The sequence below is a fragment of the Sarcophilus harrisii genome, chromosome 4 (assembly GCF_902635505.1).
Source record: "Sarcophilus harrisii chromosome 4, mSarHar1.11, whole genome shotgun sequence".
Classification (NCBI taxonomy): domain Eukaryota; kingdom Metazoa; phylum Chordata; class Mammalia; order Dasyuromorphia; family Dasyuridae; genus Sarcophilus; species Sarcophilus harrisii.
In genome coordinates, this window is record NC_045429.1 from 423,670,458 (window position 1) to 423,695,831 (window position 25,374).

Consider the following 25,374-nt stretch of genomic DNA (forward strand, 5'->3'; position numbering starts at 1 on the left):
TTGCTAGTCTTATCTCTCAACTTCCATATGAAGAACCTCCAGTGCAAGGAATAGCCCCACTCTTTGACTTCAAGGCTTCCTTATTCTGCTGTGTCTCTCCTTGAGGATAGAGAAGAGGCATCTTCCACTCATAATAAATATTTTTGTACTTGGTCATACCTGTCATCTCCCAGTGACTTTGAACTCCTATTGATCACCATTCAGACTATTCTGTAAATACCACCTGATTCCTCATTCCTATTCTCAAGTCTCCTGCCCCAACATTTTATCCTAATTCCATTTTGCCCTTTTAATGTGCCCTCTGGAATGCCTGCTTCATAAGCAACAAACTTTTCTTCATCTTCAATCATTTGGTCTCCCTCTCAATCCACTGACTAGCACTTGCTTAAACCTAGCTTCTCCATGATAACATAGCCTCCCTATCTTTTCTCGTACTAATTACTTTCTACTCATTCCCTTAAGCTTAGTGATTGAGGCAGAGGAGTTGGAATACTCTTTGCTCCCCTTTGCCTCATTTCCTCAATTACTAAGGAACCTCTTTTTCCTTTGAGCTTCATGAGATTCAAATCTATCACCTAATCAAAGTCCTGGTAGCTGTTGTCTACAGACTCCCAGGTCACTTCCCTGTCTCCCTTAATTAGTTCCATAATTGGTTCACAATTTTTCTTTCCTCTCCAAGTTCTATCCACACTCTAGAGGACTTTAACATACATATTGATTTTCCCTTAAATGTCCTAACCACTGAGATCCTCAGCCTATTCACTTCCCATGACCTAAGACATTCAACCTCAGTCCACTCAACACACAAAGATTATCATACCCGCGATCGTTCCATCATCCACAAATGTACCATATTTATAATCAAGAATTCTAACATCCTCTTATCTGACCAGAATATATTGGTTTTTTTTTAACCTCTTCCTCTGCCTTCTCTCATGAAACCCTAGCCATCATCCACACTATGACCTCCAATCTTTAACCTTTCAGTTTTCTCCCAGACCATCTTTCCTACACTAGTCACTCTCTAATTTTCTTGATTGTTCTCTCTTGAATTCCTAGACCTTTTATCACATCTTTCCATACCTCAGGCTTGGGTTACCTCCAACATTTGTTGAGCATACACAGGAGCTGAAGTTAGAGAAAATTACTCAACCATTCTGACTAGATCTACTCAAAATTTATGTTACACAACCTCGGCGGGGCCCTCACTGCTGCTCAGCAATCCAAAATATTGCCCTTATCAATTCACCATCCCCCTGTTTCTTCCAAATCTTTTTTATCCATCCTCAAATCTCCTATACTCCTCAACCCTCACTCTCTCAGCTGAGAACCTTAACTCATTGAGGCCATTCACCATCAGCTTTCTGGTCTCTCTTGTACTTTGTATCCTGTCACTCCGGTGCCATTTGCCTTTTTTTTTCTCTTTCACCTATTTCACATGATGAAGTGACTTCATTCTTTACCAAGGCTAACCTTTGTACCCTTCTAAAAGACCCTATTCTATCTTATCTCCTCTGTCATCTCCACTATTTATCTTATTTTCAGTCTTTCTCTCATTTGGCCCTTTCCTTACTACCTACAAACATGTCTCCTCATTCTGAAAAAACTTTCACTCAATAAATTTTCCATTCCCTCTATTTTATTATATTGGTTCTGCCCTTGGTAGCTAAGCTCATTGTACTCTAAAACAGGTGCCTCTACTTTTTTTCCATTCTTTTCTTACCCCCCTAAAATCTGGCTTTCCACATAATCATTCCATTGAAACTGCTCTGTTTAAAATTACCAATGATTTCTTGATGGTCAAATTCAATGATCTTTTCTTAATCCTCATTCTCCTTGAACTCTCTCTACTCTTTTTACTATAGACTGATACTCTCTTTTCCAATACTCCTTTTCCCCCTAGGTTTTCCCTGTAGAGAATAAAGTCTGCTTAAAGTCTCTAGGGCTTAGCCAAATTAATGGGAAATCGACTTGTTTATAACTTGGAAGTCTCTAGGCTGCTGTCCCTTGTCGCACACAGCTGTAACCCCTCAGATGAGGCAAGAAGTTGGAGCAAGTAGAGGAAGGATGAGTGGAAAGGCTATGTTACCCCATTGTAGGTACAGGGCCAGAAGCTGTGAGAGACTGGCTCCCCTCCTGGTCTCACATTAAGGCAAAGTTTTGCTTTTGTTCATGAAATTATTTTCCATCCAAAAAATCACAGTTCCCCCACTATTTTACAATCTTTTTATTCACTCTTTTTTTTTAAAGAAAAAATTTACAAAGAAGGAGGTAAGTGAAATTTGTTTAATCAATATGAAGTTCTTAATTTTTATCATTTAATTTTTTATTCTAAGGATTATATGGACAAAATAATGTCCTTATCATATGTGAAACTTAGGAATGATTAGGATCATGGTTTCTTCATCGCAAAGTCTATGTAAGGGCAAAATGTGCTTTCGATTTATTTTTTTTTTTTTAAAACCAGCTAAGCTCATAATTTGTTTGATTGTTGGCCAGACAGTCAGATAGTGACTGCCTCGATTTTTTACTTTTCATGAGGATTTTTGGCAACATGAGCCATAGCCTTGGTCCTTAAATTGTCATTGTGTTTCTTTACTTTAAAAAGATGTTTCTTCTTTGTTGGAACCATAGAGAAATGGAATCAACCCGTTTCTTTGAACCTATGGTCAGAGTTTGTCCTTGGAGAAGTTCTTTCTACATATTACTGTGGAGGTGGGAGAACTTTTCTTTTCTTTCTCTAAGAAAAGCATTTTCTTGCCCCAGTGACTTGGGGAGGCATATCTTTTAATTCAACTCAACTCATATTTTTAAGCCTCAACAATGTGCTGAGCGCCATGTTAGGTGAAAGGAGAATGGGAGAGAGATGCAGAGCTTAAGTAAGAAATTTCCTGCCCTATCCTGGTGATTACAGTCTAGCAGAGGGACAAAACATATTTTAGAAAACTTATTTTTGCAGTAATAAATGAATGCCTTGGAGACATACAGAACAAATAACTTTGAGAGTTCCTAGGCAGGAAGGGCAATAGCACTTGGGGGATCAGGGAAGCTTCTTGGAGTAGGAAGCATTTTAACTGGACTTTAAAGCACAGGAAGACACTAAATAAGCTGAGAAGCAATAGGCAAATTTAGGACTAGGTAATCCTGTGAACAAATCTAAGTATCCATTTCAGTGCAGGATACATTTAATGGGAGGATAAGAAAGAAAAGAATAATAGAAGACTAAAAAAAAATAGGCTGCTACCATATTATGTAGGGCTTTGAATGTGGGGCAAAAGCTATGGAATTTTACTCAGTGAGCAATAGAAAGGCACTAAAGATTTTGAGTCGAAGGGAAACATGACTGGATCTACACATAAGGAATATTAATCACTTATGAAGGAGAGAGCAGAGAAAGCAAGATCTGTTTAATTGTTGCTGAGTTTTGTCTGCTTCTCTGTGACACCATGAAAAGCCTGGGATTTTCTGGGCAAAGAAAATGGATTGTTTTACCATTTCCTTTTCTAGTTTGTTTCATAGATGAGGAAACTGAGGCAAACAGGATTAAGTGCCTTGTCCACAGTTACACAGTTAATCAGTATCTAAGGTCAAATTTGAACTTCCGACTTCCAGGTGGGCAACCTATCCACTGTACCACCTAACTGTTCCAAGATCTTTTTAGATCTTGGTCCATTTTAGAGGTGTGACAGTGGGGAAAAAAGAAAGGGATGGATGGGAGATATTTCCAAGGGGGAATTGACAGGATTTTCTTTCCCAGCAAAACTTGAAGGGGAGAGCAAGGCTGGTTACAATTCCCTTTAAACTGTCTTAGAAAAAAAGAATCGTTCCATGAAGCCAGCAGCTCTAAAAAAAAAGTGTTTAAATATGGAAAATGCTTATTGCATGTCTCCTAGTCTGCTTCCATAAACAAGCTTTCACCAAGAGCTGAACATTAAACTCTGAGCTTTGGACCCAGATGGACAAATCTTCAAGGATATGAATGAGGATATTCTATTACTTTCCTGACCTTTCAAAAAGAAAAAGTGGCAATTTTTAAGAAAACAATATGTGGCTCAGAGATGATCTTTTAAAAAGAGAACTAGACCTTGAAAAGAGAATATAAAAGAACCCAAGAAATATCAGAAACTGAGAGAGCCTTAGAAATCATCCTAGTTCTAAGGGCAATTGGGTGGTACAATGGATGAGAGCATTGGCCCTGTAGTGAGGAGGACCTGAGCCCAAATATGGCTTCAAACATTTGAATTTACTAGCTGTGTAACCTTAGGCAAGTCACTTGACCTGAAAATAAAGAAAGAAGGAAATCATGAGAGACAGAGGTCAGGAGGAGGTACATTCTAGAACTGCCAAGACACAAGAAACAACATTTGGAATGTCCTGGGTGAAGAAAGCTCCATATAGTGTAGGAAGGGAAGTAGTGTGTAATAAAGATTAGAAAGTTAGTTTGGAATTAAGCAATGAAGGGATTTAAATGCAAGGCAAGGGAGGGTACATCTGGTCCTAGAACAAGGGTTCTTAACCTAGGCTTCGTGAACTTATTTTAAAATGTTATTTATAAGGGAAAAAATATATATAGAGAGAATAGCGCCAAAGACTAAGCCTTAGGAATATTCATATTAAGAAGTCTGGAAGATCTTAGAAGTCTTTGAAAGATAAAGGTGGTTATTTATCCTTTCTTATCCAATAGGAGTAAGGGCATCATGAGGAATGGTTAGAGAAATGAAAGGATTGGGAAGAACTACATCAAATGGAGTGGTCCACTGTGGTCAAATATAAATGATACTCTGCATCATCTGGCCTTTTCTACCTTTCTCGTCTCCTTCTTTTTACTTCCTTTCACATACTCTATGATTCAGTTACTATCCTTTCCTTCAACACCTCAGATTTCCATACTGCTATTAAGTGACTCACAATATACTCTCTCCTCCAACTTTTAAGACTAAAAATTACAAATAAATCACCCAGTTTCATTGGTGGAAGGAGTCTCCATATTAGGAATTTTTTAAACTAATAAAGTTTAAAATCTGGCCCACAAAACAGACCACTGAGCTCAGTGTTAGAGGGTTTGTTATTGTAATTTTATTTTATTTATTCATCTATCTTATCTATCATACCCATTTATCTATTTATATATCTATTTATTAATTCATCTATCTATCTATCTATTCATTCATTTATTTTGCTGAGGCAATTGGGGTTAAGTGACTTGCCCAGAATCACACAGCTAGGAAGTGTTAAGTATCTGAGGTCAGTTTCTCCTAATATCAGGGCTGGTGCTCTATTCCCTGTGCAACTTAACTGCCCCTATTGTCGTTTAGTTAATGAGAAGATTGAGATTCCCAGAAATTGAGCTCCAAGCTTATGGTCACATAGATGGCAAGTAGGATTCAAACTTGGGTCTCTGAACTCTGGTTCAGCCCTTTTCCTACCATACAGCCTGCAATTACATATATGGAAATTGATTGAGAGATTGAGACAGAGGAATGGACTGGAGGTATTAGAGGCAAGCCTTGGCTGTGTGACAAAGTGCCACTTAGCTGCCCCTGAATTCCTATAGCACAGTGTATATTGTCTGAAAGCTAACTTAAACCAACAGGATATTTGCCTGGTTCATAGGATGATAGTCTTGGGCTGAAAGGGACCTCAGAGACCATCTGGCTCATAGCCCTTATTTTTCATTTGAGAAAACTGAAGACTGGGGAATTTAAATTATTTGTTCAAGGTCACACAAGCCAGAAGGGTCAAAGGTAGAATTTGATAAAACCTTGGTCCTCACAGAGCTAAGTCTATACTCTTTCAATCTTACTTAATCCAATTGTTGCATTCATAGATTTGAGTAATATATTTTATAAAATGGTTTACATATTAAAAAATTTAAATAAATGATAAATCATAGAAATATAGAATGAAAAGGGACCCCCTATTCACTCTCTACCTGAAGTTTGAATCCTGTATATACCATCCTTGCTGAGAGGTAATCTTGCCTCTGCTGAGAGATCTCTAGTGCCAAGGAACTGGCTGTCTGCTGGTGCTATCCCATTCCCCTTTTAAATCATTCTCTTTTCTTAGCTGACTATGCAGAACACTACCTTCCTGGAAATGTCACCCAATGGTAAAATCCATTCCCCAGAGCCAAGTAGAATGAGTCTTTTGCATGACAATCTTTCAAATACATTCTTGGAAGACAAGATGTCATGTTGTTTCTTTAAGATGAAGCTGTCTGGTTCCTTCATACTGTTTCCATTTGGCATGATTTCAAATGTATTTATCAGCCTGATTCTCCTCCTTTGAATGAACTTCAGAAGGGACATGGTATAGTAGACTCTTGAATCAGGATCTGAGTTGGGTTCTGGTCCCTGTTGCCACTTGGTAACTTTTGTCAAATTCTATATAGACAGCTATGTAGTGCCATGCATAGCATACTAGTCATGGAGTCAGGAAGACATGAATTCAAATCCATCCCAGACACACTGGGCAAGTTGCTTAAATTCTATTTGTCTGTATCCTCATCTGTAAAATGGGAATGATAATAGTAGCACCAATGTCAAAGGGCCATTATGAGGATAAAATGTGACATTAAAGCACAATATAAGTGCTGTTATCATTATTAAGTCATTTTGCTCCTTTATTTCCTTTTCAGTTCCTTCATCTATCAAACGAGGGGGTTAGACTAATTGATCTCTAAGTTGGATCCTTTCCAGATTCAAATCTATATTCCTCTGATCCTTTCTAAAATCTGATGTCCAGTACTGAACAAAATGCTTTAGATGTTTCACCAGGGTAGAAAAGAGGGGGACTCTTATTTCTCTGATAAAAAGATGAAACTGAGCTATAATTAACCAACTGATCAATTAATAAACACTTATTAAGTCCTACTAAGCATCGTGCTAGAGAATATGTATATCTATATTTGGATATATATCTATAGATGTGTGCATGTATATACATATACAATATGTATAAAGAAAACAGTAGTTCAATTCAAGGCAGTTAGGAGTTGGGGGTGATCAAAAAAAATTCATATAGAAGATGTTACTTGCACTGGGTTCTGAAGAAAGAAAATTCTATAGGGCAGAAATGAGGGGAAAATGCAAGGCCAACTCTAAAAATGAACTGGTAGACAACAACGCTCTACTATGGCATTACCATTGAGTACTCTCTTGGCAGCAGAACATTGGGCAGGGTAGACCAAAAATCATATCTATTATGTCAGTCTCTTGCTTCTATATCCCCATACTATCCAAAGAGGTTACTATTTTTAGTAGTTTGAGAACCACCTTGATAATCACAGCACAGCTGCTGTGCTGTCAATTCTCTTTTAACCCTCTTTACTTGATTTCTTGGACTCTCATTTCAGCTCCAGATGGGATGAAAACCAATTTGTTTTTAGCAATGGATGATCCAATCTGAACAATGGACACAGGTCTGCCCTCTTTAACAATTCTGATAGATCTGTCTAATGTTTGGGTTTGCAGTAATCAATTGTGATTAACCATTCTTTATTCTATTCTTTCCAGTCCAAAGATCATTCTCCTTGGCAGAAAGAAAAAATGAGTTCAGCATCTCTACCTTCTTTTTTTCTTTCCTCTCTTAAAGTTGTTCTCTTTAGCTGTGATAATTGGGCTTCTTCTCTAATTTCTCTTATTTCCAAATATACCTCAAAAAAGTGTATTTTTGTATCAAGTTTTCCATGCCAGTTTGAACACCTTATGAGCACTGTAATCTTGACACTGTTAAAAGATATTTTTATTGACATCTTTTGCTTACACATCTGAAATTTCCTCAGTTAGCTCACTCTTTAACCCTTCATAGACAACCACTCCCTATAGTACCTAACACCCCTTATAATAGAGAATTTTATGTTATATATAATATCATATAATATATAATTATAAAAATTATATAATTATATACATATTATATAAAGGAAAGGAAAAAAATAACCAAACCAATCAAGCTTGATATTCAAGGCATTATTTCATAACCATGGATCCCTGGTTCTTCAAAGAAGTTGTGTTGTCATATTTATTCTTTGAGCCCAAGTTTGGTTATCATAACATTTGGTTTCAATTGGTTATCATAATTCTATGACATTAATTTCAATTGTTTTGCCATGGAGTGTAGGATGTGTGTATGGAAGATAGGATCTCCAGTGTGAGGATTACCAAGTCCTTTTCAAGGCTGCTCATCCACCTTTGGTGTCCACTTGATTCTATCAACATTCACCTGTAGTTCCAAGAAGCTGTAGTGTGTATGTATGGTGACCATGCCCTGGTAAATCATTCTGGCAGACAGGCTTAACCAAGGGTACCATCTGATCTCAAACCTTTCAGTTACTTGAGGAGAGTGTCTACCACAGGCAGGTAAAGACTTCTTCCTGTGAAATGAGTTGATGATAATAATTTATTCCAGTGAACATGAAGGCAATTGAAACAGATGCTGTAGGGTGCTGTAGGATGCTTAGTTAGGCATGTAAGAAACCAGTCATCCACTGTACCCCAAGCTGCCACCAGTCATCCTGAATTTTGTTTTGTCACTGAACTTTATTGTCACTGGAATGGAAGAGAGAGTGAGACCAAGATCTTTGTATAATTCTGCTTTACTTAAATCCAATTTGTGTACAAATCAAAAGACATCACCCAGAGTACTTCATGATTTTTATTTACCTCAAAGATCATTATCATGAATGTCCCAAAAGACAGCAAGTTTAGAATTCTTTGTGATTTTAAGACAAGAGGAGATAGAGACTGTCAAATGTGTCAGGCAATTCTTGGAAGGAATGACGTCAGAAACAGAAACAGCAATGGTCACTGAAGACTTGTGTGTCTCATGAACTTCTCACAAACACTGTCTTCATTTACCTAAATGCAATAAAATTTCATGGATTCACTTCATAGTAAACATTGACATTTAATAGACTATGTCGCTATAAGGAGAAAAGATAGTATAATTGAGTGTTGAAGGCAGTGTGTGGCACAGAGTGCTGGACTGATCATAGACTTATCCTTTTGAAGCTAAATAGTCTCATTCCACAAAAGCAGCAGCTCTAAGACAAAATTGTCATCTGATTAGGGGATTTCTCTGAGCAGGAACAGTTCATTGCTAACTTGGGAGGAAAACTGAGCCAACACATTCTTGAAAACAATGGAGCAGAAAAGAAGTGAGTAGCTTTCAGAGATTGGTGTAGAGCACTGCATTTATTCATCTGGGACAGAACACTCACAAATATCAAGATTGGTTCGACAAAAATTATGGTAAAATTCAGAAGCTGGTAAATGAAAAATAAGAACACAGGATTTGCCTCCAGGATAGTTCTTTCATTTTTAAGAAAGCAGTATTTAACATCATCTAAAGTAAAGTACAAGATAAGCTTATAAAGATACAGGATTCTTGGGTCAGTAAGAAGGCAGATGAAATTTAGTTTTATTCTGATTGTAATACTCCAAAGTGCTTTTATGATGCCCTGAAGAGTATTAATGGACCAAAGATCTATGGGGCATCTCACAACCTCAGTACTGATGGAGTTAAATTCCTTAGTGATAAGGACATGACATGTTTTTTGCAATGTTGTCAGAAACCTTCAATGGGGACAAAAATGGCATTAAGGTCAACTACTACACTGGTGATAAATTGTTTCATCTGAAAAGACTACAAGCCAAGACTTAAGTTGAGAGAGAGGCAGTTCATGAATTTTTGAGATGTAACAGAGCATTCAACAGATCCATTCTTTGATGCTTATATTAATTTTGGCTTAACAATCAACACCAAGAAAATCTCATCCAGCACACCATCCATAGGGAAATGAGTATAGCATTTAGTTATAGCAAATGGAGAAATTTTGCATGCTGTGAATAGGTTCATTTACCTTGATAAGGGATGTAATTTCTAGGAATGTACACATAGCTGACAAGATTGATGTACCCATTGCCAGAGCTGGCTCAGGGTTTGGGAGGCTCTAAAGGAAAGTGTGGAAGAGACAAGATATAAATTGCCTAACAAACTAAAGGTCCTAGAGCCATTGTCATGATAGCATTCAATAATGCTTGTGAAGCCTTTGCAAAATATAAGGACCGTGACAGGAAACTGAATTACTTCTATGTGAATTGTTTTAGGAAGATTCTGAAGATCATCTGGCAAGATAAGGTACTGGACCCTGGATGTCCTTTCTTAAACTAAACTGCCAAGTATCCAAACTCTACTGTAGAGAACACAACTCTGATAGGTGGGCCATTTGTTCAAATGCCAAATGTCCTTTTGCCTACAAGACTATTTGATGGAGAAGTTCTAAGAACACAATCCGACATAGTGTTCAAAGGAAGTTCAAAGGAAGGTATACTCTCAAGGTCTCTATGATGTACACTTTGGAATTGATTGTGTGACATGGAAGGCGATGACAAAAGATCATCCAGCATAGTGTACCTGCATTAAAGAAGACATTGTGTTCTATGAATGAAGCAGAATTCTAGTAGCTCAAAAGAAATTTGAGATGTGCAAATTTAGAAACATCTTCACTCCAAATGTTCATAGGAACTATTTGTACTTTACCTGTAGTAGAGCCTTCTGAGCTTGTATTAGTCTTATCATCTACATTTGGACACACTATACCTTAACTCCAACATAGTGATGTCATTTTTATCTCCTCTAAGAATAAAGGTCAACTAACTATGGTTTTCTTTCCATTGCTACTTCTGTAGGCATTGTGAATATTGTTTTCCTATCTCTGCTTACTTCACTTGGATTCAGCTCATATAAGTCTTTCTATACTTCTTTCTATTCATCATATATACAATAATTTATTTAGATCTTCCTTAACTGATTGGCATCTTTTTATATATTTATTTTCCTTTGCTTGCCTTTGTTTCAATAGTCTATTCCTTCATTTAAAAAAGGAATAGCTTGAAGTAGTGCCTTTGCACCTAACCACAACATTCTCTTTTGATGACCTCTTTTCTTTTTCATCAGAAATTAATGGTTTGTGTCTTTAGTATAATTAGTCAGATAAGGGAACTAGATGTTCTATGAGGCCCAGTATAGAACTTAGAATCTCAGTTTCTTCATTGTGTACTTTGGCCTAAAGGAGCCATGGAAAGGAGAAAGAATGAACTTGTCAGATCTACTAATGGCTGTTATTATGGCTAGAGTGGGAACAGTTTTCACCTTGTGAGCTCTTTTTGTATTTCGTCTCAGTTTCTATTGTCCAATTGTTGTGTCTCCTACTTTTCTTTTCAGCCACTAAGGAATTCAAAGAAAGGAAAAACCATACAACTGTCATGGAATTCATCTTCCTGGGATTTTCAAACCACCCTGACCTTCAGGGATTGTTTTTTCTCTTGTTTTTAATTATTTACTTGACAACCATCTTAGGAAATACTCTCATATTAGCTGCAATTAAGATCAACCCTGTCCTTCACACCCCTATGTATTATTTCCTCAGTAATTTGTCTTTCCTGGACATCTGCTACACATCCACCACCGTCCCCATTATTCTAGTAAACTTCTTCCAAGAAAAGAAGACCATTTCCTATGAAGGTTGCCTGGCCCAGATCTTTTTCCTTGTTACCTTTGCAGGCTGTGAGTGTGTCCTGTTGGCTGTTATGGCTTATGATAGGTTTGTGGCCATTTGCCATCCACTACGCTACCCAGTCCTCATGAGCAAGAGAGTCTGTGCATATTTAGCAGCTGGGACTTGGTTGTACAGTATAGTGAATTCTCTGATGCACACAGGACTCACAGCAACTCTCAGTTTGTGTGGTCCTAATCAAATCAGCCATTTTCTCTGTGATATCCCTCTGCTCCTGAAGCTCTCCTGCTCAGATACTTCGGCCAATGAGGTTGCACTGTATGTATCCAGTGCCACCTTTGGTCTGAGTCCCTGCCTGTTCACTGCTGTCTCCTATATCCTCATTATCTCTGCCATTCTGAAGATTCAGTCTGCTCAAGGGAGGCAGAAAGCCTTCTCCACCTGTGCCTCTCATCTCACTGTGGTGGTCATCTACTATGGAACCATCAATTTCAACTATGACCGGCCCAGCTCAGGCTACTCCTTGGATGTGGACATCCTGGCCTCTGTTCTGTTCTGCATCGTTACCCCCATGTTAAATCCCATCATCTACAGCCTGAGAAACAAGGATGTCAAGGATACCCTGAAGAAACTATTTGAAGGGTTTGTGTCATCCTGTGATTCAGCTGTTTAGATCAATGTCTCCTAACCTATGGTGGGAATAAAAGTGAGGTTATAAATTAGGTCATCAGAAAGAAAAGAAATAATACATGTAATACTGTCACATGTGCTTTACTAGATTTTTTGTCACTATATTTAATTTTTTTTATTATCAAGTTATTAAACACTATGCACTGGTATCCTTATTAACCATTTCAGTGATTTTCCCAAGTCTGCCATAATCTCTAAAACACTGTCTTGTTTCTTTTAAATACAGATGACATTACAAATACCCCATATATGAACATTAATTTGATCAGTGTACTTTTTTCCATAAAGTTTCTGGGGATAGCTAGGAAGCTTGACCTGGCTTAGCAAATAGATTAAATATATGTATAAACCTTGCCAATGATAGTTCAGTGAGCCAGGACAGAGAATAGATCAAAAGCTGGCCCTGGAAAGGAATGAAGTTGTTTCATAATGCTGTCCATTAGATCATGCTTAATATTATATGTCCTATCTATCCATCCCCTTTATTCCAATCTTTGCTCATATTGTTGCCTTTGCCTGGACTGTCTTCTTTCTGCTTCTCTTCCAATTCAATTCCTATCCAGAATTTAAAACCCAGCTGAGAAGTTATGTGCTCCATGAAAACTTCTCTCACCCCCTAGTAAATAATTACTTTCACTCCTTGACCTCATAAAGTATTTTCTTTTTCACCACTTCAATTTACTTAATATATCATATCTTACTGCATTTTATGTATAATTAATGTAATCATTTGGTTGATGGGAGGGACAGGAGGGGAGAGTAGGGCAAAGCCAAGTCCACCAGCTCTACTCAGCCATATCAATTTTGCTCCCTGAATCATTTACAAGAAGCACAATTGGTATCATGGTATTAGAAAAGATCTGATAGCTCTTTCTGTGGTGGTGAAGAATTGGAAACCAAGCAGTTACTCATTAACTGGGGAATGGCTAAACAAGTTGCAGCATAGGATTGTGATGGAGTTCTATTGTGCTGTGGTAAATGATGAAGGGGGTGGTATCAGAGGAACATGGCAAGACATATATGAACTGATGAAAAATGAATTGAGAAGAACCAGTTGATCACAGTAACAGCAATATTGTTATAATGATGGTCAACTATGAAAGACTTGGCAAGTTTGATCAATGCAACAATCCAAGACAGTTCTAAAGGACTCATGATGAAAAAAAATTCTATCTTCCTACATCCTATACCAGAAAGAGATCTGATGAACCCAGAGTATAAATTAAAGCTTAATTTTCTCACTTTTTTCTTCTTCCTTTTTTTTTTTTTTTTGGAAATATGACTAGTACAGAATTATATTTTGAGTGATTTCACAGGTATAATGATATCTTAATCTTCTTGGTGAATGGGGAAGGAGAGAGAATTTGCAATTAAAATTTAAAAAGAAAATAATTTTAACATATTTTTAAAAAAAAATTGATCAGAATTTAAGTGAAAACTCATACTAGTATCTTGTGGAACATTGAAGGTTTGATATTAAATCAAATTAAAATTTTCTTATGTGGTTCTATCTTAACCAAAGGGTTTTTGCTAACTTTTGCTAGCTACATAGCTATTTGTAGGTGGCACTGGCCTCTAGGACTGTATATATCAACAAATGTAGATCTCTGCCTTTGCTAGAAAGAACATAGAAAGGGCAAATCAGAAGACAACCAGTAGAGTGCTCAAATGACTCACATAGAACATTAGAGAACCCTGAATCATGTATCATCAGAGGACACTGGTGGCTCTTCATGGTTTTTGTTGTGTGTCTGATTCTTCATGACTTCTTTTGAGTTGTTCTTGGCAAAAATACTGGAGTGATTTGCCATTCCCATCTCTAGCTCATTTTCCAGATGAGGAAACTGAGGGATCTAGGGTCCTACCCACTAATTAGTATCTGAGATTGGACTGCAGTTCAGGTCTTTCTGACTCAAGGCTCTGGACTCTTTCTTCTGTGCCATCTAACTGCTCCCTACAGGGGACTAAATAATGGCAAATGCATGAATTTTGCTGGTTAAATGTGTTTCATGAGAGCTCCCTGGCCATATGTGTTTCCTACTTGTATATTCCTTGGGGACATCTTTCTCTGATATCTTATTGTAGTTTTGGGAAATTTCTTCTTGTTACTCATTTTGCTACACTGCTACACTGTTTACTACACTGCTACAACACTGTGCTGCTACACTGTTTTTGCTGCACTGCTACACTGTGTACTTTGCTACACTGTATAATTAAATTTCTTTTGCTTTGAAATAATGTATCATTAGGTTGCTTAGTAAAATAATGGGGGCCTGTGAAATATGGATTTTGTGTTTCTGTTGGTTAATAAAATTTGCTATGAATCTGGAGTATCATTCAGATAGGAGGAGAGAACTCCAGGTACTATATTTGTATGTATTAGATATTCTACTAGAGCAAAAGAGCTTTGCGCCCTCCATCTTTTGCTGGATTGAGCATGTTTCCTAAAAGGAAGCAATTAGGGTGTCTTCCATCGGCAGAGAGAATCTGTGCCTTCTCCTTGAACCTTCCTAGTCAGCCTTAGCACTGTGTCACACACAGAGTAGGTGCTTAATAAATGTTTATTGAATTGAATTGAATCTCTTGCTCAGGGCAATGTTTCCTAAGGAAAAACTGCTAGGGACTGGATCAGACATCTTCCATTTTCCTTAGCAATGACTTTCATCCCTACCAGAACAAGGCAACCTTTTGCCAGTCCCATTTGTCAGTTGCAATATGAAGAACCTCCAACACAAGTCCCTTTGACTTGAAAGCTCCCATATTCTGCTGGGTCTCTCCTTGAGGATAGAGAAGAGGCATCTTCCACTTAATAATAAAAATTCTCTCACTAGGACATACCTTTCACCTTTCAGTGATTCTGTATTCCTATAGATTATCATCCGAACCTTATTTCATATTCCCAACCATCTGGGTCTTCATTCCTATTCTCAACTCTCTCACCCCAAAGTTTCATCCTAATTTCATTCTACCCTCTACATGTGCCCTCTGGAATGCCTGTTCCACTCCAACAAACTTTCCTTTATCTTAAAGCATTTCTTCTCCAATCCTTCCAATGATTAGATCTCACTGAAACCTAGCTCCTCCCTGATGACATACCCTCCCTGTCTACCTTTTCCAGTACTAACTTTACTTTCAGGCTGCCCTTAGCTCACTGATTGAGGCAGGGGAACCTGAATACACTCTACTCTGCATTGCTACTTCCAGATTCTTCCCCTTCCGCTATGAGTAAGGAACCTCTCTTCCTTTGAGATTCATTCTATTCAAATCTATCACCCAATCAAAATCCTGTTAGCCGTTGTCTACAGACTCTAGGTCACTTCCCTTCCCTCCTTAATGAGTTCCATACTTGGCTCACAATTTTTCTTTCCTCTTCAGATCCTATCCTCACTCTAGAAGAATTTAACATACATATTGATTTTCCCTCAAATACTCTAACCACTGACATCTTTAACCTATTCACCTCCTAGGACTACTTAACCTCAGCCATACTCAAAGCTGGTCATACCCTTGATCTTTTCATCACCCATAAATGGTCAAAAATTCTAAAATCCTCTTATTTGGCCATAATCTATTGGTTTTTCATCTTTTCCTCTGCCTTTTCTTATGAAACCCTACTCATCATCCACATTATGACCTGTAATCCTTTGATCTTTCAGTTCTCTCCCAGGCCACTGCACTAGTCACTCTCTCTTTTCCTTTCTATCTTGACTCCAATCTTCCAGTGTCCTTCTCTCTTGACTTCCTAGCCCCTTTATCAAATCCCCAGTTATATCTGCCTTGAGTCACTCCCATCATACACATGTGCTGTTGAAGAAATTGGAGAAAATCATTCAACCACTGTGACTGGATCTAATACAAATTTATGTTACAAAATTTCCTCCAAAACTTTTGATTCATCCTCAAGTCTCCCGTGGTTCTTTCAACCCCTACTCTCTTAGTTGAAAACATTGATTCACTGAGGCCATTCACCATCAGCTCTTATCTCCTATTAGTCAAGTGCCTTCTTCCCCTTTCTTTTCCTTCACCCCTTTCTCATATTATAAAGTGGTTTTATTCCTTACCAAGGCTAACCTCTTAATCCATCCAAGAGACCCTGTTCCATCCTATCTTCTTCAACAGAGTATCGCCTCTGGCATATCCATTCTTCAACTTATTTTTTATCACTCTCATCCAGTTGGCTCATTCCTTACAGGTTACATATGCCTATGTCTCCTTATCCTGAAAAAAACTCCCACTCAATTCTTCCATCCCCAGTATTTTCCTACATCTGTTCTACCCTTTGTAGCTAAACTCCTTAAAAAGGTCATCTACAATAAGTGCTTCTATTTTTCCCTTTCATTCTTACCTCCTTATAGTCTGGCTTCCAAACTGACCATTCCACCAAAACTGTTTTTTCCAAAGTTACCAATGGTTTCTAAATCTTCATTCTCCTTGACCTCTCTGTACCCTTTTCACTATGGACTGATACTCTCTTTTCTAATATTCTCTTTTCTCTCTAGTTTTTCCCTATGGAGAATAAAGTCTTCTTGGGCCTCTAGGGCTTAACCAAATTAACACAAAATTACTTTGTTTATAACTTGGAAGTCTCTAGGCTGGTGTCCCTCATCTGACCTAGTTGTAATCTCTTAGATGGGGCGAGAAGTTAGAACATGCAGAGTACAGATGATTGAAAGCCCTGGTCACCCTATTCCAGGCACAGAGGCAGCAGCTATCAGAGGTTGATACCTCCTGGTCTCACACTAAGGCAGGAGCTTTTTGCTTTTGCTCATGAAATTAATTTCCAAGAAACTATTGCTTCTTCACAGTTTTATGACTTTTTTCTTCACTTTGTTTTATTTTTTAATTGCAAAGAAGGAGGTAAGTGAAATTTGTTTAATCTATATGAAATTTAAATTTTTTTCCTGAATTTTCTAAAATCATTTAATTTTTTATCCTAAGCATTATATGGACAAAATAATGTCCTTATCACAGGTGAAACTTAGGAATGATCATAATCATAGTTTCATTGTAACAGAATCTATGTAAGGTCAAAACATCTGGTTAATTTAATTTTTTAAAAATCAGCTAAACTCATAATTTTATTGAAGTTTGGCCTGACAGTCATAGAAACTACCCATTTCTCTGAACTTATGTCAGAGATTGTCCTTGGAGAAGTATTTTTTAAAATCAATTTTATTTCAATAGTAGCTTTTCTTTCTTTTTTTTTTTTTCTTTTCTTTTCACTGAGGCAATTGGGATTAAGTGACTTGTCCAGGGTCTCACAGCCAGGAAGTATTAAGTGTGTGAGGCTAGATTTGAACTCAGGTCCTCCTGACTTCAGGGCTGGTGCTCTATCCACTACATCAATAGCTTTTTATTTTCAAAATACATGCAAAGATAGTTTTCAACATTCACCCTTGCAAAACCTTGTGTTTTAAATTTTTCTCCTTCCCTTTCACTCTCTCCTCCCCTACAGCAAATAATCCAATATAAGTTAAATAAATGCAATTTTTCTAAACATATTTACACATATATCATGAAACACATGAAAAATCAGATCAAAAAGGGGGAAAATGAGAAAAAAAAGCAACAAAAAAGTGAAAATACTATCTTGTGATCCATATTCACTCCCCATAGTCCTCGCTGGATGCAAATGGCTCTCTTCATCACAAGTCTATTGGAATTGGCCTAAACCACCTAATTGTTGAAAAAAGCCAAGTCCATCACAGTTGATCATCACATTATCTTGTTGCTGCTGTGTACAATGTGGACAAATATTTTTTATGCATTGGCATGGTGGTGGGAAAATTTGTCTTTTGTATCTCTAGGAAAAGTATTTTCTTGCCCGAGGAGCTTGGAAAGGCATATACTTCAATTCAATTCAACACATATTTCTTTTTTTTTAATTTCTTTTTTATATTGTACATGTTAAATTCTAAGATATATAAGCATGTTTATACAATTATCTTGCTGCACAAGAAAAATCAGATCAAACAGGAAAAAAAAATGGGAAAGAAAAAAAATGCAAGCAAATAACAATAAAAAGAGTGAAAATGCTGTGTTGTGTTCTAGACTCAGTTCCTACAGTCCTCTCTCTGGATGTAGATGGCTCTCTTCATCACAAGATCATCGGAACTGGTCTGAATCATCTCATTATTGGGAAGAGTCACATCCATCAGAATTGATCATTGTATAATCTTGTTGTTGCTGTGTGTAATGATCTCCTGGTTCTGCTCATTTTACTTAGCATCAGTTCTTGTAAGTCTCTCTAGGTGTCTCTGAAATCATCCTGTTGATCATTTCTTACAGAAAAATAATATTCCATAACATTCACATGCCAATAACTTATCCAGCCATTCTCCAATTGATGGGCATCCACTCAGTTTCCAGTTTCTTACCAACACAAAAAGGACTGCCACAAACATTTTTGTATATGTGGGTCCCTTTCCCTCCTTTAAGATCTCTTTGGGATATAGGCCCAGCAACAAAGGGTATTGACAATTTGATAATTCTTTGGACATAGTTCCAAATTGCTCTCTAGAATGGTTGGATCCATTCACAACTCTGCCAACAATGCATCAGTGAGCCAGTTTTCACACATCCCCTACAGCATTTGTCATTATCTTTTCCTGTCATCTTACCCAATCTGAGAGGTGTGTAGTGGTATCTCAAAGTTGTCTTAATTTGCATTTCTCTGACTAATAATGATTTAGAGAACCTTTTCATATGACTAGAAATAATTTTAATTTCCTCACCTGAAAATTGTCTGTTCATATCCTTTGACCATTTATCAATTTGAGAATGGCTTGAATTCTTATAAATTTGAGTCAATTCTCTATATATTTTGGAAATGAGACCTTTATCAGAACCCTTAAATGTAAAAATGTTTTCCCAATTTATTGCTTCTTTTCTAATCTTGTCTCCATTTTTGTCTAAGAATGCATTTCTGTTCAGGACATATTCAGTGGGAGTGTATTTCCTCTTAGAAGGAATATTAGGAGAAAGCTGAAAAAAAATTAGGATGCCATCAGATTGTTAGGGCTTTGAATGAAAGTCAAAGGTTACAAAATTTTACTCAGGAAGCCCCTACAGTTTTGACCAAATCTATATATAAGGAATATAAGGATAGATATATATATCTATATGTAAGAAATATGAAAAGCTCATATGAAAGCTCAGGTGGCAGGAGGAGCAGAGCAGAGGAAGCAACATCTGTTTACTTGTTGCTGAGTTTTGTCTGATTCTCTGTGACACAATAAAAACTCTGGGGTTTTCTGGGCAAAGATAATGGCCAATTTCTTCTCCAGTTCACTTCATAAATGAGGAAACTGAGCCAAACAGAATTAAATGATTTGTCCACAACTAATATGTATCTGAATCTGAATTTGGAATCTTGACTGTGCCTTGTTCAGCCATTTAGCTGCCCCAAGATCTGTTTAGAGGTTTCTGCAATACAAGCTTTGCCTCTAGTGTATATGAATAAGACTGCCCATTTTAGATGGGTGACTGGTGGGAGGCGGGAAAGTAAGATATGGATGGGAGGTATTTCCAGGGGAGAATTGAGAGGATTTTATTTCCCAGCTAAACTTGAAGGAGAAAATAAGGCTAAAGAAATGTTGTGGTTCTCAATGCAAAACATTTACTTCACAAGTGGTTTCTTAATTGTGGGTGAAGATAAGGGAGAGAACCTAGAACTCAAAAATTTTAAAAATACATGTAAAAATTTTTTGTTTTTAAATGTAACTGGGGAAAAATGTTAAATTAAATTAAGCTGTCTTTTAGAAGAAAGAATCATCACATGAAATTAGCTGCTCTAGTAAAGTGTTTAAATATGGAGAATGCTTACTATATGTCCTCTAGTCTACTTCCTTAAATAAGCTCTCACTTAAGAACATGAAACACTCTCAGCCTTTGACCCACATGGATAAATCTTCAAGTATATGAATGGGGATACCCTACTGCTTTCCTGACCTTTCAAAAAGAAAAAGTAGCAATTTTCTAGAAGAAAATGTCAGCTCCAGAGATGACATTTCAAGAAGACAATTTGGCCTTGAAAAGAGAATATTAAAGAGACAAAGAAATATTAGACATTGAAGGAGCTTTAAAAGTCATCCTAGTTCTAGAACCCAAGTTCAAATCCAGCTTCAGACATTTGAACTCACTTGCTGTGTGGCCCCCCCAAAAGTTACGTAACCCAAATTGCCTCAAAAAAAGAAAGAAAGAAGGAAATCATCCTGGTTCAATTTCTTCTTCATATTGTAAATGAGGAAATAGGATTGAAGATAACTTGCTTGAGACTCCTTGGTTAGTAAGTAGCGGAACAGGAGCTAGAATCTAAATCTCCTTCCTCAATCACCCTAAAACGTCTAGGTTGAAATAGATGGGTTGTACCTAATGGATTACTACACTTGGAGCCAGGAAGATCTGAATTCACTTTCTACCATAGTTGCTTTCTTAGCTGTATGAATCTGGATAAATAATTTCAGTAGAACAGTACAAGTAAAATGGATAATAATGATGAATCTACCTCATAAGAATGTACTTAAACTATGCCTGGTGCATTGTAGATTTAATAAATAATTCTTTCTTTCCTTTCCTCTGAAATCCATTCATTTTCCTAACTTCCTTATGATGAGGTTTCGATTTAGGGAACCAAAATAAAATTAGGGTTTGTGGTGGTCAGGGAGTTAAATGATAAGGTCTGGTGGCAGGTGTAGGGTTCAGGGAACCAAATGGAGAGGTTTGGTTCCCCTGCAATCCCTCGGAATTTGGCACAAGGGTTGGGAATTTTGGGGACTCCCTTCTGGTGGAGGTTCTCTGTAAAAGAATACAGAAACAGAAACCTAGATTGATAAAAGGGTTTATTATGGGGATTGGAAGTAAGGTTAGAAATCCTGACAGAGAGGCATAAAGTCTGGTTAGGAAATAGGTGAGGGTAAAGAGAGGATGGCACTGGAAAAGAATATTCCAGTGGACAGAGTCCCTTAGCATGCCAACCATGGAGCTGGCATGTTTGGAAGCTCTGCAAAGAGAGGATTTTAGTTTGGCTCTTTTTATAATGAGAGCTTTGGCTACAAGCTGAAGGGGGCCCGTGGGTGGAGTCCCAAGTTGGCTCCTCTACAGGTTTCAGCTTGAGTTAGAATTTGAATTGAATTCAATGAGTTTCTCTACTGAGCCAACCCCACCCAGATAACAGGGTGAAACTGTTTGTCCCTCAGGGCAAAGTCCCTCACTGAAGCAGAGTTGAAGGAGATTTTCTCTTTCAAGGATTTTCAGAGTTTCGGGGTCCCCTCTTCACTTATCCTACCAGTGACTCAGGCAAGTGGAGGCTTAGTTATGTCTTGAACGAAGTCCAGGGGTTCTGAGAGGCAGAAATCTGGAGGACAAGTGATGTGGTCTTGTGGGTGAAGAAGTCTCCATATAGTTTGTGAAGAACAATAATTTGTAATAAGGATTAGAAAATTAGATTGCAATCAAGCAACAAAGGAATTTATTTATTTATTTACTTTTTCCTCCTCAATAGTGTTTTATTTCTCTAAATACACATGAAGATAATTTTCAACATTCATTTCTTAAGATTGTGAATTTTGAATTTTTCTTTCTCCCTTACCTTTCTCCTCTCCAAGACAGGAAGCAATCTGATAAAGGTTAAACATCTACAATCCTTTAAATATATTTCCATATTTGTCATGTTGTACAAGAAAAATCAGATCAAAAGGGAAAAAACTATGAGAAAGAGCAAACAAATAAGGTGAAAATACTATGCTTTGATCCACATCCAGTCTCCATAGTTCTCTCTCTGGATGTGTGTAGCATTTACTGAAAGAATCTAAAGGCCAGGCAAGGAAGGGTATATCTGGTTCGAGAACAAGGGATCTTAACCTGGGTTTCATAAACTTATTTTTAAATGTTATTGCTAAGGGAAAGTATATATAGAGAGAATAGGGTCAAGGTCTAGGCTTTAGGGAAACTCACATTAGCAAGAATGGGAGAATTTAGAACTCTTTGAAACGTGGTTGTTGTTCATCCTTCCTCCTCCAAATGGAACAAAGGCATCTTGAGGAACGGTTGGATAAATGGAGAGACAAGGAAAAATATGGTGGTGTGGAATGGTGAATTTCCAGTTAAATGGAGTGATCCACTGTGGTCAGGGATAAATGTCTCTTTGTGGCATTTAAAATTCTTTATCATTTGGCCATTTCCTACCTTTCCAATCTCCTTACTCTTTACTCCTTTCCACATACTCTATGATTCAGTGATTTGCCTTTCCTTAAACACCTCATGCCATCTCAGGTCTCCATACCTTAGAGCTAGCTGATTCCCAGGTCTGGAATACTCTGTCCCCTTACCTCTACCTCCTGGTTTGCCAGACTTCCTTTAAAATTCAGTTCAAATCCCACCTTCTACAGGAGGCCTTTTCTGGTTCCGTCCCTCCAGATGATAATGACTTTCCTTTCCTCTATACCCTCTATAACACTTTTAAAGTTGTCTCCTCTGTTAGAATGTATACTCTCTGAAATCAAGGGTTGTGGAACATTGCTCTCTAACAGAAATTCCAATTTCTTAGGGTGGGGATTAGGCTTTTGTATTTTTCTAGGGCCCACTTGAATTCTGTTGCCAACTATTGGCATTTCAAGCAGAATTGAAATGGGGAATCTTATAAGCCTTGGGGTCAAAGGCTTTAGTAAAGATCAGGTTTATTCCCACAGGAAAATCCATTTCTTAGTGGCTAGTTTTATCAGAATAGACTGTATGGGCAGCTAATCTCTTAGATGGTGGAAGATTCCTTCAAGAGAGAATCAGTCAGGCTTATCTTCTTGCTTCCAATAAAGAAGGAAATAAAATTCATTCTGAGGGTCTCTACTTACATACCTCTCAGCTCTGTTTCTTTGGCCTCTAAAGTTACTTTGTCTTTGGAGTATATATTTCTCCAAAATTCATTGTATTTCAGATCTATTCATCTCCCCAGAAGAAAATTTTTCCAAGAGTTTTAGCAGTGAAGGGGACAATAACAGACAAAATGATAATATGGATGGGCTAGAAGGATTAAGGGAAGACTTTTTTTTAGAACTGAGGAGACATGAACATGTCTGTATAAGCACATGGAAAAAGCCATGGAAAGGAAGAGATACATGAAATCCCTGAAGATTCTTGAGACAGAAGCATTGCCAACTGGAGCAACGTTTTTAGAAGAGGGGAGAGAGGGTCCCATCAAGGACACGGGAAAAGAGTTGATCTTAGTGAGGAATGGAGACACCTCCTCTTCTCAAACCAAGGAAAACTAGAAGGAAAGTGGTGATGATAAGTTTGGGGAGAGTGGAGCTGAGGGAGCTCAGTCTTCTCAGTAAGTTAGGAGAGAGGCAAGATCATATGCTGTCCATGAGAGATTGGGAACTTATAGGAAAAGGAAAGAAAAAGTTTGGAGTTGACATTCTTGACTATTGTGTATAGATGGTCAACATCAGTGAATGTCCAGCTGAAAGCTTTTTGGTGGGTGATAAAGAAGGGTGATCTGGATGTATGATTTGTGCTAGTGGGCAACTAGGTAACTCATTATAGACAGTAATCTTGCCTCAGCCACTTAATAGCCTTGTGACCCTGGGCAAGTCAACTAATCTGTCTCAGTCTCAGTTTCCTCATCTATAAAATGGGATAATAATAATATTTGTCTTGCTTGGTTTTTGTGAGAATCAAGTGAAATAGGATATGCCAGCTTTGCAAACTGCAAATCATCATGTGAATTCTAGCTATTATTATTTTTATTATTTTTGTTTCTCAGAATGGAAATTCCCTTTACTTATGGAACTTACTGCATTTAAGTCCCTGGAAAGTGTCAGAAACAAGGCTTATTAGTATAATGAAATGGATCATTTTGTGTAGAGAGGTTCACAGGTAACTCTAATGGGGGACTGAATTGATATCTTCAGGCTTTTCTTCCCTTACCATTCCCCAATAAAGACAATCATTCATTCCAAAAGGGAAGCAGCATGGAGGTCCCTCTGTTCTTATCAGAAAGAAAGAAAGGATACTGAGATAGAAGCATGTCTATTTTCTCCTTTAAATATTGTTTACCTAGGGAGTGACTGGGTTTCATGTAACTTCTTTTCTTTTTGCAAACTGTGGGGGAGGGAAGGGAGTAAGACTTCAAGCTCTATATCCAAGAATTGATCCTTTTTCTAGCAAAATACCAGTTCCACAATAAACACAGAGAATGGTAAAGATTTATCCAAATCATCGCAAGGGAGACATCAGAGAGTTATGTATATGGGAATACATACTAGACAATACAGAAAGAAGAAGCTCTATTATTGAAAGTGAGATAAAAGGTTCTTAAATGTCAACCAGAGGGAAACTTTGCAGTCTCTAAAGGTAGAAGCTGCGAAGAGGAATGTAATGGAGACTGCCAGCTCTTTTCAAGTCTTTCCAGAATCTTTTCCTTCAACAATCTAAAGTAGAATTTATCTTTCATCTTCTCTCTTAAAGCTAGAAAAGAAAAATAGGAGAAAGTAGTCAGAGAGTAGAATTTCAAAACCAAGATGGTAGATACAAAAACCCTGCATGACTTGTATGTGATTCTAAATGTTTGTTCCTGAAAAAAGATTATGCAATAGAAGTCAGGTTGATAGAAGAGTCATTGATGAGAGTATTGAAGCCCCCAGGATGATGGTAGGGAGAAAAAGAAGACAAAGTCCTCAAGTCAGTTTTTTAGGTTATTAACAAAATTGGTGGAGTGACCTGGAGACTGGGAGATGGCAGCAACAAGGAAGTAAGTAGAGTGCTAGCAATAAAAGATTATTTTTTATTTATATTACACTTTAAAGATTACAAAACACTTTGCTTATGTTTATCTCATCTGTTGATCCTCATAAAGACTTCATGTAAGAGACAGCCTGACTTGTACAAGTAGATAGAGGATCTACTGTACAGTTAGGAAGACTTGGATTCTTCTTGTTTCTGACACATATAATATGTGACCATAAGCAAGTTAAGTAATCTCTCCTTTTTCCCCATAACTCTTTAAGACTGAAAATTATGAAGCAGTTAGATGGCAAAGTGGATAGAGCACTGGTGCTGAAGTCAGGAGGACTTGAGTTCAAATCTGGCCTAAGACATTGAATACTTCCTAGTCATGTGACCCCAGAAAAGTCACTCAATCCTAATTGCCTTAGCAGAAAAAGAAAAAAAAA

The 25,374-nt window shown here is 37.4% G+C and overlaps 1 pseudogene; it reads left to right on the forward strand.

Annotated features, from left to right (window-relative positions):
• Window positions 1-9,561: 9,561 nt before the first annotated feature.
• Window positions 9,562-12,206, forward strand: LOC100921264 (annotated as a pseudogene).
• The last annotated feature ends 13,168 nt before the right edge of the window (window positions 12,207-25,374 follow it).